Source organism: Triturus cristatus, chromosome 11 (assembly GCF_964204655.1).
Source record: "Triturus cristatus chromosome 11, aTriCri1.1, whole genome shotgun sequence".
Classification (NCBI taxonomy): domain Eukaryota; kingdom Metazoa; phylum Chordata; class Amphibia; order Caudata; family Salamandridae; genus Triturus; species Triturus cristatus.
The window spans coordinates 971,372,729-971,393,407 of record NC_140594.1 but is presented as its reverse complement, the minus strand read 5'-3'; the positions used below and the strand labels follow the sequence as shown (position 1 = coordinate 971,393,407).

Below are 20,679 nucleotides of genomic sequence, written 5' to 3'. Positions count from 1 at the left end.
GGTCACAAGTTCAGCACACAATGTTGCTAAACAAGACAACAAGTGTGCTTGACTTTTCAACATATCAGCTTATCATATATAATGTTCCTTACAATCAGTTTTTGTTAACCAATAAGAATCATGCCTTTAAAAAACAGAAATATACATCCTACCTTTCAGTGTAGAAAGTTGTCATACAACCAATGATTTCTTGTCTTTTTAAAAAAAAAAATCCTTGGATCCACGCACCCAACGCGAGAGGATCTGTGCACCAAACGCGATAGGATGCGTACACCCTGCGCTCATTTCGCTGTAAAAGGGGGCCCCAGGGGGTCCTTCTGGGACCCCCTAAGTACCTCTAGAGGGTCAGAGTATTTCCACTCTGCCCCTTTTATATGTTTTACACACTTATTCCCCTTGCTTCTTCAGTCTCGCTTATACCAAGGCAGAAAATGGCCGCCAACAGTTCGTGGTTTCGAATGTAGGCAGACACTCGACAGCCAATTAGCATTCAGCGCACGATCGGGAGGGTGTGCGCTCAGTTTGGGGAGGGTGGGCTTACAGTGTGGGTAGGGTCCGCGGATCCTCCCCAGGCCATAGATATCACTAACTTTTTTACCCTAATTTTCTCAAGAACTACTGAACAGATTCACACCATTTATGCAAAAGGCACAAGTCTGAACTGAGGACTACCTCTTTGGCAAATTTGGTGTCATTCCATTCAGCGGTTCGGGCTGTAGCTGCAACAAAAGATGGGAAATTGCATGGGGAAAACGCGTTTTGGGACCCCCCTCTTTTCTCGGCCCCCACTTGACGGATCACTGCAAAACTTTCAGGGTAGGAGCGGAGCTGAGCTGGCCAAAAGTTTGGAAAATTTCGCGAGTATTAATCAACCAGCGCCAACGTTATTCCAAATAGAATGTTGCGGATTTCCTATGGAAAATATGTCCTAACTATAACTATCTACTGGTGACCGCCAGTAGATAATATATACATATATATATATATATATATATATATATATATATATATATATATATATATATATATATATATATAATTCAGTCTGGCCCAAGTTCGGAGGCTCCCGGGTGCTCTAAGGCGGTGCACGCGAGGCGCAGCAGGACCCGCTGCGAATAGAAGAATTCAGCTTTTCCCGTGGGGAAGTTTTTTCCTCATGCACTCCCGTGTAGCGAAATCAAAAAACCAACACCGGGTTTTGGATCGAATTACCGTTTGTTTATTTCAGCATCCAGCAAAACCTAACGCGTTTCGGTCTCTACGGAGACCTTGCTCACAGGTAATACGTTTGGCAAAATTTGTGCTTTTTAATTCAAAAGAAAAGGGGAAAAACCAATTGGGTTACATCACTTCCTGTAAGTTATACAGGCCTTATGGGACATGTAGTTTGTTAATTCAACGAATGGCGAAAACGTTGATTTTTATCTTTTTACACAGAAAAGAATACTTTCAAACTATGCAGTTTTTGCATTTAACTCAAGCATTTGTTGTCATCCTAGTTAACATAAAAAGTTAAATTCACAGACCCACAAAATTATATCAAAGCCCTCCAGTGGGCAAACCTATTTTGCATTGAAATTTTTTATCGTCAATTTAAATGCTAGTGCAAGAGTTCACCAGTATTTTTTTGAAATTGTTATCATACATTTCCATTGGTGTGTTATTTAAACGACTTAAATAAATATAATCAGGCCCTCTAGTGGGCGAACCATTCCACATCAAAATACCTATTTCAACGTTTCACTGTGCCCAATAAATGATTGTTCCAACATGTCCCAAATGAAGAAAATTGTGTGAGAAAAGTTGTAAGAATTTGTAAAGAGTGAGCAACAGTCACTATCTGATAGATATGTAAGTGCATCTTTAAAGGTGGCAGTGTAGTTCTTCATCTTGATTATGCCCGAACGGGCTCAAGGTCCGGAAATTCATAATATGTTTGGACTCTTTTTGTCTCATCACCAGTTCGCGATCTCCGCCTCTTCTGTTTGGTCCAATACTTTCAATTCCATAAAATTTTAGGGATTTCCAATCACCTTTGTGTTCCTTCTCCATGTGTCTAGCCATGGCATTGCTGCGATCAGAATTGATTGTCGCACGAACATGCTCCAAAATCCGTAGTTTGAGTTCTTTTTTGGTGCTTCCAATATATTTCTTTAGGCATGGGCATTCAAGGGCATACACAACAAACTGAGTTTTGCAATTAATTAATTGTTCAATTTTCCATGTTTTGTTGTTTGCCATCTGTAACTCCTTCGTTGTCTTCGCAATGCAACAAACTTTGCATCCTGAACATTTGTAGAATCCTTTAGGTCTACGCCATGCCTCGGGTTTTTTTGGTTCCTGAAAATGACTATGGATCAATTTATCCTTCAGGTTTTTTGCCCTTCGATAAGTCACATTTGGGTGGTCTCCTACAATTTGAGACACTGTAGGGTCCATGTGGAGAATGTGCCAGTTTTTTTTAAGAATCCTCGTGATTGCGTGGTTGGCCGTTGAATGAGTGGTAATGAAGCGTATTTTGTCTGATTCGTCCTTTGTTGATTGTTGTTTATTGAAGAAGAGCAAAGAGAAGCCAGAGCAAGGAATTCTTTTTTAGGCGATCTGAAACTGGCTTTCAACCAAAAGACTTGGGAAAAAACAATGGGTCCCCCCAGGTACACAAATCCAAGAGGAAGAGGGAGGGGAAGAGGACGGGGAAACACACCCCAAAACAAACAAGGAGAGGCAAGCGAAAATACGGCACAAGCTTCTGGCCCAGACCGCGTAGGTACCATGACACGCAACATGAGAAAAAAATGGAACGCATAAGCCCAGATGATGAAATTTCAGAAAGAAATCAAAACATGGCAAACATCGTAATAAATCAACATGACACATCTAATGATCAAGAATTACAAGTCATCAATTTATCTTCGAAACAATTAAGTGAATTGGAACTACAGGTTCTCAAACGGGGCATGAATTTCTGCCCCACCAGTGGCATCAATCTAGCTGAAACCAGAATTGACCTTTACAAGTTTATAAGAAAGATCAAACTTGCCAAACTATTTATTGACAAACCGGACATGGCTATTTACAGAAAAAACACCATCCTACCGACCCTCCAAACTCCCATAGAGGATGCGGAACACTTTGTAAATTTGATGGAACTAAGCCAAACGCCCCAAGAAGGAGGTGGACAAGTACAAACATATTGTGTACAGTTAGGAGCTGGAATTTCCAACATAAAACCAAAGTCCAGATTTTACCCACAACTCCCTCCTGGGAACAAAATTGATTTCTTTCAGGAATGTGTTGTAAAAGATCTTTACCAATTAAACATACCATTTACTAAGGATAATTTATCCAGACAAGAACGCCAGGCTCTTAACTCACTGCAAAAAGATGATACCATCGAAATCAAAATTGCTGATAAGGGTGGCAATGTTGTTGTTCTAGACAAGGAGGCATATATGCGGGAAGCTCATTCACAACTAGAAAACAAGGAATACTATGAAAAATTAAAAACCAACCCTCTACCAAAATTAAAAGAAGATTTAGATACAAAATTGGATTGGTGGTTCTCACAAAAACTATTGGACATTGATGAACACAAATATCTTCAAACAAAACACCCCAAAATGGCAACAATCTACTTTTTGCCGAAGATCCACAAACACGCCACTAGACCGCCAGGAAGACCAATAATTTCCGCCAAAGGGGCATTATTAGAACCTATTGCCAATTATATTGATGTGTTTCTATTACCCTATGTAAAGGGCCTAACATCTTACATAAAAGACACGGGTGACATGCTAAGAAGATTACAGGATACTCCATGGCAACCAACGTATAAACTGATCACAATGGATGTAATATCCCTATACTCCAACATTGAAAACAAAATTGGCATTGAAGCAGTGAAATCCTTTCTCAAGGACAGAAGCATACAGCTGACTGATCACAACAACATGCTGTTGGAGATGATCTCGATGTGCCTGGAGCAAAACATCTTCTTATTTGGAAATGAAATCTACCGGCAAGCAAAAGGTACCGCAATGGGCTTTTCTTTTAGCCCGTCGTACGCCTGCCTGACAATGGGACAATGGGAAAAAACATGGGCATGGAGATCGGAAAACGATCAAGCGGTCCAAAAAACCATAGCATGGCTAAGGTATATAGACGATTTATTGCTAATTTGGGAAGGAACAAATGAGGAATTTGAAAGGTATTTTGAAATTTTGAACAACTCCAATTTTGGTTTAAACTTTACCTATACAATCAGTGACTCTAGGGTTGTGTTTCTGGATACGGAGATTTTCGTTAAAGACAATGTATTGCATACTACACTACATCGCAAAAGCACCGCGACAAATGCGGTCCTACATGCTCAGAGTTTTCATCAACCCAGTCTTCTACAAAACATCCCGTATGGAGAATTTCTCCGTATCAAAAGAATTTGTTCAAACGAGAACGACTGGCAAGAACAAAAAGAACTATCCAAAAATAGATTTTTAAAACGAAAATACAACCCAGCTTGGATTCAAATTGCCTCTAATCGCTCTACAATGATTAACAGAACTGATTTATTGATGGATAAACAACAATCAACAAAGGACGAATCAGACAAAATACGCTTCATTACCACTCATTCAACGGCCAACCACGCAATCACGAGGATTCTTAAAAAAAACTGGCACATTCTCCACATGGACCCTACAGTGTCTCAAATTGTAGGAGACCACCCAAATGTGACTTATCGAAGGGCAAAAAACCTGAAGGATAAATTGATCCATAGTCATTTTCAGGAACCAAAAAAACCAGAGGCATGGCGTAGACCTAAAGGATTCTACAAATGTTCAGGATGCAAAGTTTGTTGCATTGCGAAGACAACGAAGGAGTTACAGATGGCAAACAACAAAACATGGAAAATTGAACAATTAATTAATTGCAAAACTCAGTTTGTTGTGTATGCCCTTGAATGCCCATGCCTAAAGAAATATATTGGAAGCACCAAAAAAGAACTCAAACTACGGATTTTGGAGCATGTTCGTGCGACAATCAATTCTGATCGCAGCAATGCCATGGCTAGACACATGGAGAAGGAACACAAAGGTGATTGGAAATCCCTAAAATTTTATGGAATTGAAAGTATTGGACCAAACAGAAGAGGCGGAGATCGCGAACTGGTGATGAGACAAAAAGAGTCCAAACATATTATGAATTTCCGGACCTTGAGCCCGTTCGGGCATAATCAAGATGAAGAACTACACTGCCACCTTTAAAGATGCACTTACATATCTATCAGATAGTGACTGTTGCTCACTCTTTACAAATTCTTGCAACTTTTCTCACACAATTTTCTTCATTTGGGACATGTTGGAACAATCATTTATTGGGCACAGTGAAACGTTGAAATAGGTATTTTGATGTGGAATGGTTCGCCCACTAGAGGGCCTGATTATATTTATTTAAGTCGTTTAAATAACACACCAATGGAAATGTATGATAACAATTTCAAAAAAATACTGGTGAACTCTTGCACTAGCATTTAAATTGACGATAAAAAATTTCAATGCAAAATAGGTTTGCCCACTGGAGGGCTTTGATATAATTTTGTGGGTCTGTGAATTTAACTTTTTATGTTAACTAGGATGACAACAAATGCTTGAGTTAAATGCAAAAACTGCATAGTTTGAAAGTATTCTTTTCTGTGTAAAAAGATAAAAATCAACGTTTTCGCCATTCGTTGAATTAACAAACTACATGTCCCATAAGGCCTGTATAACTTACAGGAAGTGATGTAACCCAATTGGTTTTTCCCCTTTTCTTTTGAATTAAAAAGCACAAATTTTGCCAAACGTATTACCTGTGAGCAAGGTCTTCGTAGAGACCGAAACGCGTTAGGTTTTGCTGGATGCTGAAATAAACAAACGGTAATTCGATCCAAAACCCGGTGTTGGTTTTTTGATTTCGCTACACGGGAGTGCATGAGGAAAAAACTTCCCCACGGGAAAAGCTGAATTCATATATATATATATATATATATATATATCCAAAAGAAAGCTGCACCACAATTGAGGCACCACACACGTGCGCGTTCAAACCTTGTTTATTCGGCAAGTTGTAGGGAAACCAGACTCGCCTCCACACAGCGCAGGTAACCAAACATGTTTCGGGCTCATTCGCCCTTGTTCACTGGTATCACAAGAGAGCCACAGCAGCAGCAAACTACAGAGACCAGAATGCCTTTGCAAGGTGCGCCCAATGGGCGGGACTATATTTAAATCGCCGCACAAACGGCGCGAGACTCGGCTGCTGTGAAAATGGGTCGGGCCTGGGGATCACCAACCCCCGGGGCAACTTGTCCGTGTGGGAGGGGGGCCACGCGGCCCCCCTCCTGGAGCCTTGAATAGACCCTGGGGACCGCCACCCCCTAGCAGTGTCCCGGGGTGCCCACCCCCGGGACACTGTAGTTTGCAATGACAGGGCGGGAGCCTTGCGGCTCCCGCCCTGTTATTGCAAACTGCTTTGCTTCATTGAAGCGAGAGCAGGGAAACCTGCTCTCGCTTCAATGAAGCAAAGCTGATTACTTTTCCACATGGGGAGCAGCATGTTAGCTGCTCCCCATGTGGAAAAGAAATGCCGGCTCCCACAGGACGCGGGGAGCCGGCTGGGACCGTGGGGGGATTGGGGACGCCCCCAAGGCCCCCAACAGAGGCCAGGCCAGAAGTGGCCAGAGGAGGAGGGCTACGCAGCCCCCCTCCATAAAAAAAAGGGCCATGCCCCGGGGGATGGGGTCCCCGGAGCAAATTATGGCCTCGGAAGGAGGGCCACACGGCCCCCTTCCCGATTTTATTTTTTTATAAACAAAAATTTGGGGCAGGGCCTGGGGGATGGGGTCCCAGGGACAAAAAATGGAAAAAGAAGGGGGGCTACACAGCCCCCTTCTAAAAAAAAATAAAAAAAAAAATAAGGCTGGGATCGGGCCGGAGGCCAAGCCCCCTCCTTACACCACTCTACAAACGCGCCCCCTGGCGCGTTTGCATAGGGGGAACTAATTCTTCTTGAGTACTGGGGGACCCTGGGGGCCAACTAGCCCACCAGGAACCTCCAGTATGCCCCAGAGGGCTGCGTTGCAGAGATGTGTAATGAGGCCACACCCCTTTTTACACATTAAGTCCCCTTGAATCCTGAGGTCCCCTAGGGGCCAACTAGCCCACCAGGTACCTCCAGGAAGCACCACGGAGCTGCATTGCAGAGTGTTGTAAAAAGGGGCGTGGCCTCTGAACACCGCTCTGCAACGCAGCTCCCTGGCGCATACTGGAGGTACCTGGTGGGCTAGCTGGCCCCCAGGGGAACGCAGGATTGAAAAGCAATTAATTCCCCAACTTAAATCGCGCCACAGGGCATGTATGCACACGTCATCTCAGGCCCCGCCCCCTTCCTTTACCATTGTACAAATATTCCTCTAAAATCAGCCCAACTACGAATTCCGATTTACTCACCTATTATCAGGAGAGAACCCAGGGCTGCATTTTTTAGACCAGCACTGACCCTGAAAAGTAATTCTAAGCATACTTACCAGTAACTTGTATTTCCTTCCATAGGAATCCATTGGGTGGTTTTCAGCAGAAAAGTTTCTAAGTGTCCATTTTTGAAACGTACAAATATTCCTCTAAATTCAGCCGAACTACGAATTCCAATTTACTCAACTGTTATCAGGAGAGAACCCAGGGCTGCATCTTTTAGCCCAGCACTGACCCTGAAAAATAATTCTAAGCGTACATACCAGTAACTTGTATTTCCTTCCATAGGAATCCATTGTGTGGTTTTTAACAGAAAAGTTTCAGTTTAGCCATTGACTGCAATGAGAACCAATGTGGGTGGCTATCATGCGTACGCATAGCACAGTTCATGACCGAGCCGTGAGTACGCTTAGCCGTTGACTGCAATGAGAACCGATGTGGGTGACTATCATGCGCACGCATTGCACAGTTCAGGACCGAGCCGTGCGTACACTTAGCCATTGACTGCAATGAGAACAGATGCAGGTGACTATCATGCATACGCATCGTGCAGGCATGGACTGAGCTTGTGTAGGAGAGTAGGATCTGCTTCACATGGGAACCCCCACTTTTTGCTGGTGCTTCAATGTTTTTCAACCTTAGTCTGGCTGTGGCCCTGCTAATCAGGACTACAGTCTAGCTGCTTCCTTTCTAAAATGGTTTCCATGTACCTTAGGTACATATCTAATTGGATTCTGGAGTGCCTTATAAACCCCTACCATATGGTATACTATGTACCTAGGGCATAGGTACCTCAGAGGCCTACCAGGGGCTGCAGCATGTATTATGCCACCCCTGGGAAGCACTCCAAAAAGGCACAACAGGTCTGCTACTGCAGCCTTGGTAAGGGTGTGCTTGCACCCCTTACTGTGGTATAGGCTACCTATATCCACACATATATACAGACACATAAAAACCTATAAGCCAGTCCTATGGCAGGCCTTGACAATCCTGAATGCAGAGTGCTTGGTTTTATGTGAGAGGGTGCCCAAGCATGAGCTGAGCCCCACTGCAGCTTTCGGAAATACTTCCTTATGGCTGTTCTGCCATACCATATACTCTTAAGTGCATTATAACCTCGCGGTAAATGCTAACTTTGGGATGGCTGCATCAAAACATGTTGTGTTTGATGTCAAACGCTTTGGAATACTACCCCCTCCCCCCACCAGTTCTGGCGGCAGGGGTATCATTCCACCCTTCTAGAGAGATAGACATGCTCACACTGGCTAAACCCGGTAGGACTTTCCTGGGCCCTGGCATCACAAAATGGATGCCTCTGCCACAGACAAGGGTCTGGCCTCCTGCTGCTGACCGAAACTCTGGCAGGGGAGTCCTGGACAATAGGTTTCCTGTCGAAGGGAGTTGTGACCACCTCCCCAGACAGGCAAATGTGTATTGGGGCTGGGCGGGAGCACTCTCTGGTTCTTTGAAGTCCTGCAGTGGGGGCAAGTTTCCTGTCCCTGTGCATAGCCCAGTTCAAACCGGTTGCAGGAGCTACCTGCCCCTGCTCTCGGGCGAAACTGGACAAAGGAAATGGGTGTAACCACCCTTCTTTCCAGGCCCACCCATAGGTGGGGCCTTAGAGTTAGTCCATCCCCTAAACTTACTATAAGTATAGGAATCCAGCCCCTAGGACTTTAGATTACCCTGGACGAAACTCTGCAACATATATCCTGGACCTTCGACATTCTATTTCAACTAGAAGACTGAAGAAATCTCCCTTGGGGTCAAGGAGTGACTCCCCTGCTTGTCAGGCACCAAAGAAGCAACTGACCAGTCAGCATCGCTGAAGCTCCCGCCGGACGCCGAAGTCTTTGCAACACCAGAGGTGGATTTCCAGACTTCCCTGAGGCTACCCTGAGTCCCCACCAAAGCTGAGGCCCATGGCTATCGTGGGTGACGTGAAACCGTGACCCCTGGACATCGAGAACTTTTGCAGCAACGCTAATTTCCTGGTCCCCCTCGAAGTTGTGATTTGGGCTGCGAGTAGCCCCAGCCTTGAGCACATCCTGCACCAAAGACTGTTGGCTTCCACTCCACGAGTGACCCGTGGGCCAGCTTCAAGTGCGACCGCTTGAGGCTCCTTCGCGATCACTAGCCCATTGGCTAGCAGGTCCCCATGCAGGCAACTCCTTTTCTGCTTGGGCTTTCTTGGTTGCGCCAGACGTGCCCTGGCTTACCTTCACTGGGTGAGTCCCTCAGACCTTGCTGATCTGCACCACAGTCCTTTCTCTGAATTCCAGTGACTTGCCGTTGACAAAGGTTGTTGGGTCCAATCTGGTCGCCGACACCGCAGCACTCAACAGACTTTGTGGGACAGCTCGAATCCAGCTCATGGACTTCGTCGACACCTCCTGGACCTCATGGCTGAAGAGTCAAGACACCCGTCAACTCACCTGAAGCACCCAACATCTGTGGGCATTGGTCCATCCTGCCCTTGGTCACTGGCTAGTGACCCAGACTCTGTCCCCTCTGCTTTCAGGTTCCTTACATCCTAGATCCAGGCTTGGATCTCTCCGGACACTTCTCTTCTTCACAGCAGCAGCAGTTCTTTGCAGGCTCCCATTGAAATCGACGACGCGACCCGACACCAAAAGACACCTATGCACCCGGCATCCCTGGGTGAGATAACTCGAGTACTCCGGTGCTCCCATGGGTACTAGCCCCAGAACTTCTTTAAGTCCAAAAGGGTTTGGTACTGACTCGATTAGAAGTGTCCCTAATCTTTACATTTCCAACCGCGACATTGCCCATAGAAGATAACGGGAACCCGCGGTTGTGTTTACACACTGCATACAGTCCCCGTGGGTCCCCTGTGTCACTTCCCTGGGTGGTTCCTTGGGGTCCCAGTGATTCTACAGGCTATAGGCCTAGTGTCTATTCCAGTCGTGGTTCTTATAGCAATTTTTTGGTATATGGTTTGGTACGCCCCTAGGGCCCAAACGTGTATTTGTGCTATTACTGATAATTGCTGACTTGTAAACTAAGTACTTCGAACTCCAGTCTCATAAAGAGACTAGAGGGATGTGTTTTATACTAAATACATATATTTTAAATATATACCTGGTGTGGTTGTCTTTTCATTTGATCATTCAAGAGATTATAGACTGGTAAATCAAGCTGCTTTACATTTCTTCAAGACTTAGCCTGAAGGCTGCTCTCCATAGCTACCACTAGGATAGCTTTCAATAAAGGTTGTCTTTCACCTATCAACATAAGGGGTTGTTTGGACTGATACAAGGTGCCCACTAGAACTAGTGGACAGCATATATCAGGCCACCTTCTGACATTGCTGTGCAGTGTGTGGGATTCCAGATTGCTATTGTTTTACCAGATAATCTCAATTGAATTGATCAACTGAAAACCACTAAAGGTACCTAAGGTACATATAATATCAAGTTTAGCTACAGTAAGTTCTACTGAACTTAGAGTTGTGTGTTAAGGGATAGCACACCCTTTCTACAACTCAAGAGAGTTTAGAAGGCCACACTAGTGTAGGTAGTGCAATACACCACACCACATTAGTAATGTCTAACCAGCCAGGAACTAGGCCTGGGCGAAAATTTCGTTCCGTTCGCGGAAATTGCGATAATTTGACATTTTCGCGTTCCGCGGAGGGCGCGAAAATGTCAAAAATTCCGGTTTCCGCAGCTTGGCGATAATTTGTTTCTTGCTCGCGCTATAAAATAATACATTCTCGCGCGCGCGCGATCGCCTTACCTGAATCCCTGCGTTCGCCGACAAGTTTTCTTGATCTGGTCGCGTTCTCCATGAGATGTTGTATTGTTTTTAGCCATTTGCGCTGTCTCGCGACAGTTCGCGCCCGCAGTGACGTCATGCGTCGCGCGATCACATCTTTCTTCTCGCGATCATGCACCGCGAGAAAACTCAAAACAAGATGGCCGCGCCCGCAAGCAACCACATGGGTAAGTTGGCGACCCGCAACCTTGCAGAAAATCTCGCGAACATGCCGGAAAAAAACTTCTGCATCTTCTCGATATTTCCGCTTGTTTGCGATAATTTTAAACATTTTCGCGATAATTTGCGAAAGTTAATTTCGCAAATTCCGCCCACCCCTACCAGGAACCAGTGGGTCCCTACCAGGAACCAGTGAGCTCCTTCCCTTAAATATGAGGATTTCTCCTTTGCTCAGCTTAGGGTCTTATGTTCCATTAGGAAGCTGAAGACAGGCAAAAGTCCATCCACCCAGCATCTCATAAAGATACTGAAACTGGATGATATCACAGGGCCTAGTGGGCCTGATGATGTAGACAGTGTGGGTGGGGCAGCACCTGTGGGTGGATCTAGGGGTGGAAACTCCCCTGACCCTACCTCTAACGCTGACCAGACTGGTGACAATGACCAGACTCTGGTGAACACAGACCTCCAGGATGAGGAGGATGACAATAATGCCACTTCCTTTATTCCTCCAGGTAGGCCTGACAACAGTGCTAGAAGGGATAGATCTCTGTCAAGGGGATCTATCCAGTCTAACTCCTCTATAAGAACCTCTGTTTCTTCTCAGAGAGGGAGGGAAACCTCCCAGGAGAGGAGAGAGAGACTGCTGAAGTATGAGCAAGACAGATTCAATCTCAGAAAGCAGCAGATGGCCTTAGATAGGGAAGCCCTGGATCTCTACAGAGCTAGTAAAAAGGAGGGACTAGAGTCCCTTGGTGGCAGCAATTTCCCTAGAGATAGGGATAAGTCTTATGACCATAGAAACCTAAGTAAGATAGTCCCTCCCTACCAGAGTGAGGATGACATCCACAAATGGATAACTGCCTTGGAGAGGGCCTGTAAAGTACAGAAGGTCCCTCAAGGTCAGTGGGCAGCAATCTTATGGCTCTCCTTTGAAGACAAAGGTAGAGACAAGCTCCTCACTGTAAGAGAAGAGGATGCTGATGACTACAAAGTCTTGAAAGGTGCACTGATAGATGGGTTTGGCCTAACCACTGAACAATACAGGTTGAAGTTCAGAGACACCCAAAAGGCACAAAATCAGAACTGGGTTGACTTTGTTGACCGTGCTGTTAATGCTCTGGAAGGTTGGTTATTGGGCATTAAAGTGTGTGACTTCAAAGGATTGTACAATCTGATAATGAGGGAGCGGATTCTTAATAACTGTCAAAATCAGCTGTTGCACCAGTACCTGGTAGACTCTGATCTGACCTCTACCCAAGATTTGGGAAAGAAGGCAGACAAATGGGTCACGACCAGGGTGAGGCAGAAGGTACAGAACCAAGGTGGTGACCCAAAGAAGCAAGATTCCAAAAACTCTGACAAGGGTGGGGACAAGGGTAAAGACCAGAAGTCTTCTCAAGGACCCCAAAAATCTTCTTCGGGTGGGGATTCATAGTCAGGAAAGGGTAAAGGCCAAAAGAAACCTTGGTGCAAAATCTGTAAACAGAAAACTCACTGGAATAGTGACAGCACCAAGGCCAAAGAAAATAATCCAGCTCCCACCAATGCCCCTAAGGCACCTGCTCCCCCTAGTGCAGTTACAATTGGTGGTGGGAATACACAGAATAAGGGTGTAGTAGGGTTGACCCTGGTTTCTGAGATGGACTCTGGCCTAGTCAGACTACCAACTCAGGCTGTGCTTTTCAGTGATTGGGTCATGGATATGTCCCCCTTTGTGAGTCCCAGTAACTTAGACAAATACAGAGAGCAGCCTTTAATTAATGGAGTAGAAGCTTGGGCATTCAGGGACACAGGAGCAAGTGTCACAATGGTGACAAAAGATCTTTTGGATCCTGGGCAGATTATACTTGGTGAAATGTACCAAGTGACCAATGTTGTTAACTCTCCTGGGGAGGGGTAACTGGCCTTAAGAAGGTTGTGGTAAGTGCAGACCTACCAGTACAGTGCTTGCTTGGCAATGGTCTAGAGACTTCAGCTTGGGCTGAAGTGGAGCTCAGGACTCATGCAGAAATGTTAGGGATCCCTGCACATGTCTTTGCTGTACCAGGTCACAGGCTAAAATGTCTAACACTGGACAGGCCCTGGATTCTGGAATAATGGACCAGGTGCATCACAAGAGAAGGAGCAGAAGGGTCAAGGCAGAGCCTTTCCATGTGTCTCAGGAAGCTGATCAGTCTCCTCAGGGAGATGATCATAAGCCTGAAGAAGGAACTGTTCCAGAGGAGCTTGAACCTGACCAGGTTGAGTTATTGGGGACAGGTGGCCCTTCCAGTTCTGATCTGAGCCAGGAGCAGAAAACCTGCCCCTCTCTTGAAATCCTCAGACAGCAAGCTGCTGATGAGGTTGCTGGGAATGCTAGTGGCACCCATAAAGTTTATTAGGATGATGGACTCCTTTACTCAGAGAGTAGAGACCCCAAGCCTGGTGCATCCAGGAGGATGGTTATACCTTTGGAGTTTAGGGGTTTCCTATTGACACTAGCTCATGATATTCCCCTAACAGGACGCTTACGCCAGAACAAGACTTGGGACAGAATTGTTCCTCACTTTCACTGGCCCCCACATGTCTGAAGACACAAAGGAGTTGTGTCACTCCTGTGTAACCTGCCAAGCCAGTGGCAAAGCAGGTGGCACTACAAAGGCCCCCCTGATACCACTACCTGTGGTGGGGGTGCCCTTTGAAAGGGTAGAGATTGACATTGTTGGTCCCATGGATCCCCAAACAGCATCTGGGCACAGATTTATACTGGTGGTAGTGGATCATGCCACCAGGTATCCAGAAGCAATTCCCTTAAGGACCACTACAGCACCTGTAGTGGCAAGAGCTCTCTTGAGTGTGTTCTCAAAAGTAGGCTTTCCTAAGGAGGTAGTATCTGACAGGGGTGCAAACTTCATGTCTAGTTACTTGACTGCTATGTGGAAGGAGTGTGGAGTGAACTACAAGTTCACCACACCCTATCACCCACAATGCAATGGTTTAGTTGAGAGATTCAACAAAACCTTAAAGGGCATGATCAAATGACTCCCAGAGAAGCTTAGGCGAAAATGGGACCTGCTCTTGCCCTGCCTTTTATTTGCATACAGGGAGGTGCCTTAAAAGGGGGTTGGCTACAGCCCATTTGAACTTTTGTTTGGTCACCCTATCAGGGGTCCATTGTGTTTGGTGAAGAAAGGATGGGAGTTACCTCTCAAGCCCCCAAAGTAAGACAAAGTGGACCATGTACTTGGTCTCCGCTCCAGGATGGCTGAGTAAATGAAAAAGGCAAACAAAAACGTTGAGGCTAGCCAGGAACTGCAAAAAGCCTGGCATGACCAAAAGGCCGTACTGACTGTTTATCAGCCAGGACAGAAAGTGTGGGTGTTGGAGCCTGTGGCCCCAGCAGCTCTCCAGGACAAGAGGAGTGGACCCCACACTATTGTTGAACAGAAGGGAGAGGTTACTTATTTAGTAGACCTAGGAACTCCCAGGAGTCCCCACAGGGTTCTCCATGTCAACAGGCTAAAGCCATATGTGGACAGGGCTGACATGGGCTTGCTCATGGCAACTGATGAGGGACAGAAGGAAGAGAGTGACCCACTCCCTGACCTCCTCTCACAGAACCCTGATGATGGGTCAGTTGATGGTGTAGCCTTGGCAGGCAGCCTCACTGCCCAGCAACAAGCTGATTGCAGACAGGTACCTAATCAGTTCAGACACATGTTCTCACTGACTCCAAGTCAGTCTACCTGGTGCACTCATGAAGTGGACACTGGGGACAGTCTGCCTATTAAAATAAGATTTATAGGCAACCTGACCATGTCAGGGACTGTATCAGGACAGAAGTCCAGAAAATGTTGGATTTAGGTGTTATTGAACCCTCAGATAGCCCTTGGGCTAGTCCAGTGGTCCTTGTGCCAAAACCTCACACCAGTGGTGGAAAAAGAGAGATGAGGTTTTGTGTGGACTACAGGGGTCTCAATGCAGTCACTAGGACTGATGCCCATCCAATACCAAGGGCAGAGGAGGTTATAGATACTTTGGCCTCAGCCAAGTACCTTAGCACATTTGACTTGACAGCTGGCTACTGGCAGATCAGACTAGCTGATGATGCAAAGCCAAAGACAGCATTTTCTACCTCTAGTAGGCACTATCAATTTGTGGTAATGCCCTTTGGTTTGAAGAATGCACCTGCCACGTTCCAAAGGTTTGTGAATACAGTTCTCACAGGTCTGGAAGCCTTTAGTGCAGCATATCTAGATGATATTGCTGTCTTTAGCTCCACCTGGGAGGATCACCTGGTCCATCTAAGGAATGTTTTGGAGGCCCTGCAAATAGCAGGCCTAACTATCAAGGCTACTAAGTGCCAGATAGGGCAGAGTCAGGTTGTGTACCTGGGCCATCTTGTAGGTGGAGGCCAGGTTCAACCATTGCAGAGCAAAATCCAGACCATAATGGACTCGGTTGCTCCAACTACCCAGCCTCAGGTGAGAGCCTTCTTAGGCCTGACTGGGTACTATAAGAGATTTGTCAAATGGTATGGATCAATAGTGACACCCTTGAATGACTTAACTTCTAAGAAAATGCCCAAAAAGGTTCAGTGGACAGCTAGCTGTCGAAAGGCATTTGATGACCTGAAGCAGGCCATGTGCTCTGCTCCCATTCTGCAGAGTCCTGACTACTCCAAGAAGTTCAGTGTTCGAACAGATGCATCTGAATTGGGGGTAGGGGCTGTACTGTCACAATTGAATGAAGAAGGTCAGGATCAGCCAGTAGCTTTCATAAGCAGAAGGCTGACCCCTAGAGAGAAACGTTGGGCAGCCATTGAGAGGGAGGCCTTTGCTGTGGTTTGGGTTCTGAAGAAGTTGAGGCCATACTTGTTCAGACAGACCATAAGCCCCTCTTATGGCTAAAACTAATGAAGGGTGAAAGCCCCAAACTGCTTAGGTGATCCATTTCCCTACAGGGGATATATGTATCCTATTCTGGTCGGTATCCATGTCATCCTTTGCAGATCACTGAGTGTGTCATGATTAACAATTTGTGAACATCTCTGTAAACATTTCATTTGCATGGTCACATCTGGCACACATGCACATATGATGTGTTTCCCATTGTCCAATTTTTCTATTTCCCTGACTGTGGGCGCATCTCCACTGGACCTGCAGGTGTGGGCATCATTGTTGTAGGAACAACAGGGTCCTCTGTGCAACTTGCTGGATATATGTATTGAGTATGTGCAGATGACTTAAGGGACACTCCCGTACCCAGGCTGTTGTGACCAGAGCCTTCATTGGGTGGTAACTGATGGCTGACTGACCAAGTGTTCTGCTGACATGACTGAGACCTGCTGGGTCTATGTTTAGCACAGCTGAGCTTCCACAGAAGTTGAGTCCCCTCAAGTAAGTGTGTTGTTCCGTGACATTGCCTGGGCCCATAGTGTTTGCTGTGTGAGCATGTGAGTGTGTGTCCACATCCCTTTTCCTACACAGGCAGTGTTCCCTTGATATGTTCCTGTTGTTGATGCTTGCTGAGTTGTACTGTGTTCATCCCACATCTTTGTCCTGGGCTACCAGATGTGTGGGTGCATGACACACTACTGTTAATTGGTGTTTCATCATTGGGATTTGTCAGTTCTGAGTGGTGATGATGTGGTCAGATGCAGATGGGACACAGTCAGGGGTCCCCAAGGCATTTCCTTGTTCACAATATCATGTAGTTGTCCCTAGGCGGTACCTTTCAGTGATTGAGACATGTGTATGTGTATGCGACTGCTCCCACTCGTCCGGTTCGGGCTGCAATGTCGGCAGGTGCCTTGTGGTTCTCCTTGGCTTCTGCATTGTCCTGGGACTGTGGCAGGGATTCCGAAGGTTATGGGAGCTTTGACGTCATGGCCATGTGCCGCATACTGTGCAGTATGTCTGTCATTCACCAGGGTTGTAGACTGTCCTTGTGTGATGAGTCTGTGTACCTTAGTTCCTCCCAACATTACTGTGTTTGTCATGGGTGCATGTGCAATGTCACCTGTCCATGTGGGCTTCACAGATGCACATTGGTGCAGTTCAGAGTGTGTGATGTTGAGGGTGGACAGATGTGAATGTTTGCATGGATGGGCCCCTAGCTCCTGTTTGTCCATGGATGACGGGCCATGCTGTGTGATTTGTGTTTGTGTAGGTGTGATGTACGTTTGTGGCACAGGACACATGTCTGGGTTTCACAGTTTGTACGACATCTACCTTTGTCATCACAGTGGACGTATCATGCATGCTTGTGTCATCCTCATGTATGGTCCTTGGGGTTAGTGCTGTTGTGTGTCAGTCTCTTGCTGTGTTAGTTGCTGTTCATTCCAGCTTGTGTCACATGTGTCTGTTGTGCTCCCTCTCATCTCACAATGCCTGATTGCCCACCAAAGGGGATCCAAGGATAGGTTACTTTTGTATGGCACTGTGTCCACATCTGTCTCACTGTGGTTCAGCCCCCCTCATGTGTTGTGTAGTTGCCTGGGGATAATGAGACACACACACACATGTTGTGTCAGATGTGCAGTGTGACGTTGCCTGTTTGTCTTTGTGCATCTGCACCAGTGCATTGGTATTGCTGTTGTGGGCCATTGTCTGGATGTTGTTTTTGTGATTTTCACTGCTGTCCCTGTGAGTCATATCACATTATTCTGCACATTCATCCTGATTGTTAGGTCCCATTGCTGCTATAGAATGGGAGTTTGTGACCTGACACCTACAGTCTACACAGGATGTTGTGATTTGTGTGTCTATTTTGGAGATGTGTGTATGCTTTGTGATGGTCACTTCAGCTTTTGTGTCATTGTACACTGTATGCAATGTCAGCCCCCATGGGTGGTGCTTGTCTGCACATGGCCAAGAGTATGTTAGGTTTTAACAGCACTGTTACCTCACCACATCTCTGTGGGTATGGGACACAACCACTACTTTGCCACAAAAGGGTTTCATGTGTTGGGACCAGGAATCATACACGCTGTTTGGCATTTGCAGCTTTGACCATGATGACACTTACCTTTTGGTCACTGTAATGAGGGGGCTTTTAGACCCCATCACCACAATGATCAACATTTGCTGCAGTTTGGAACCGCACACTTAACTTTTGTTCTACACAGTGAGAGGGTGTTAGTTTTACATTGACACAGTACTATTGTGATGCTTGCCTTGTGTAGGCCACACTCAGTTTTTGGTCGCACATGTGATGGTAGTTACATTGTATGTTCTAAGTCATATTCAATGTTTTGGACATTTGTCACAGAATACACACTGTTGTCATGATGTTAGGGGGATGTATTTTGCTGACATACCTAATGTTGGTGCATGATAGATGTGTGGCGCATCACCCATCCTATGGGTGGGGGTTGGCAGGAGTGCTGGGCAACATAGTCCCCATGGGTGGGGGTGGCAGTAGCGATCGGCAACATAAGCCCTTTGGGTAGGGGTGGCAGTAGTAATGGGCAACATAAGCCCTATGGGTGGGGGTGGCAGTAGTGATGGGCAACAGGTCCCCTATGGGTGGGGGTGGCAGTAGTGATGGGCAACATAGTCCCTATGGGTGGGGGTGGCAGGAGTGATGGGCAACATAGTCCCTATGGGTGGGGGTGGCAGTAGTGATGGGCAACAGGTCCCCTATGGGTGGGGGTGGCAGTAGTGATGGGCAACAGGTCCCCTATGGGTGGGGGTGGCAGGAGTGATAGGCAACATAGTCCCCATGGGTGGGCGTGGCATGAGTGATGGGCAACATAAGCCCTATAAGTGGGGGTGGAAGGAGTGATGGGCAACAGGTCCCCTATGGGTGGGGGTGGCAGTAGTGATAGGCAACAGGTCCCCTATGAGTGGGGGTGGAAGGAGTGATGGGCAACATAAGCCCTATGCTATGGGCGGGGGTGGAAGTAGTGATGGGAAACATGAGCCCTATGGGTGGGGGTGGCAGTAGTGATGGGCAACATGAGCCCTATGGGTGGGGGTGGCAGTAGCGATGGGCAACAGGTCCCCTATGGGTGGGGGTGGCAGGAGTGATGGGCAACATAAGCCCTATGCTATGGGTGGGGGTGGCAGTAGTGATGGGCAACATGAGCCCTATGGGTGGGGGTGGCCGTAGTGATGGGCAACATGAGCCCTATGGGTGGGGGTGGCAGTAGTGATGGGCAACAGGTCCCCTATGGGTGAGGGTGGCAGGAGTGATGGGCAACATAAGCCCTATGCTATGGGTGGGGGTGGCAGTAGTGATGGGCAACACGAGCCCTATGGGTGGGGGTGGCAGTAGTGATGGGCAACAGGTCCCCTATGGGTGGGGGTGGCAGGAGTGATGGGCAACATAGTCCCTATGGGTGGGGGTGGCAGTAGTGATGGGCAACAGGTCCCCTATGGGTGGGGGTGGCAGTAGTGATGGGCAACAGGTCCCCTATGGGTGGGGGTTCCAGGAGTGATGGGCAACATAGTCCCTATGGGTGGGAGTGGCAGGAGTGATGGGCAACAAAGTCCCTATCGGTGGGGGTGGCAGTAGTGATGGGCAACATACCCCCTATGAGTGGGGGTGATAGTGGTGATGGCCATGCAACCCCTATGGTGGCCTCTTGCTAGTGGCCAGGATATGGATCCCCTGGGTGTGTGTGACATTTGGCAGGTACGTGTTGTTTGTTTGTGTGGTGGGTGTCTGACTTACCGTCTGCGCCGTCCGTGTCTGTTCCTGATCCAGTCATAGATGTAAAGTACTGGTATGACCTGCGCGATGGGATTCATGATGTGCTCATCTCGTACACGCTGCTTATTGCTCTGTCTCGTACCCATTGCTAGCTGGTCCGTCTCGTAGCCGTGGATTGTGTTCTGGCACAAATCGTACCTGATATGCTTCTTTTCCAGATGCTGTGACGTGCTGTACGTAGAGACCTGTCCGGCGCGTATAATTTGTGCATCGTACTTGTCCGGCCGGAAACTGCTGTGGGTACTGCTTCCGGGCGACTCGGTTCGGCGTTCGGAGGTACGGTTCGGACGGAAAATGAAGCTTGAATCACAGCCTATGTGTCGGTCGGATTTGTGTCAGGTATGTGCATCGTACTTCATCGCCCGGACGGACCGACTCCGGGTACGAGTCGGTCGCAAGGTAAGGCTACGAACAGCTTTTGGAGAGCTGTCCGACCCGGATCGGAAAGTACCCCATAGTGGGTGTTTCACTAGACACTGGTGTCGGTTTTGCGACTTTAGCACACCCACATCTC

At 47.0% G+C, this 20,679-nt stretch overlaps 1 protein-coding gene across 5 annotated transcripts in view; it reads left to right on the top strand.

The window, feature by feature from the left end:
* LOC146785765 (phospholipid scramblase 1-like) overlaps positions 1-20,679 on the top strand; it is a 935,365-nt gene that overhangs the window by 170,788 nt on the left and 743,898 nt on the right. Inside the window, exon 1 of one of the 5 annotated variants that reach the window (XM_085633617.1) lies at positions 20,410-20,504. The exons of the other annotated variants lie outside the window; for them this stretch is intronic. The gene's annotated coding sequence lies outside the window, so the exon portion shown is untranslated. Of the gene's footprint in view, positions 1-20,409; positions 20,505-20,679 lie in introns of those variants that run through there. 5 annotated transcript variants of the gene reach the window in all.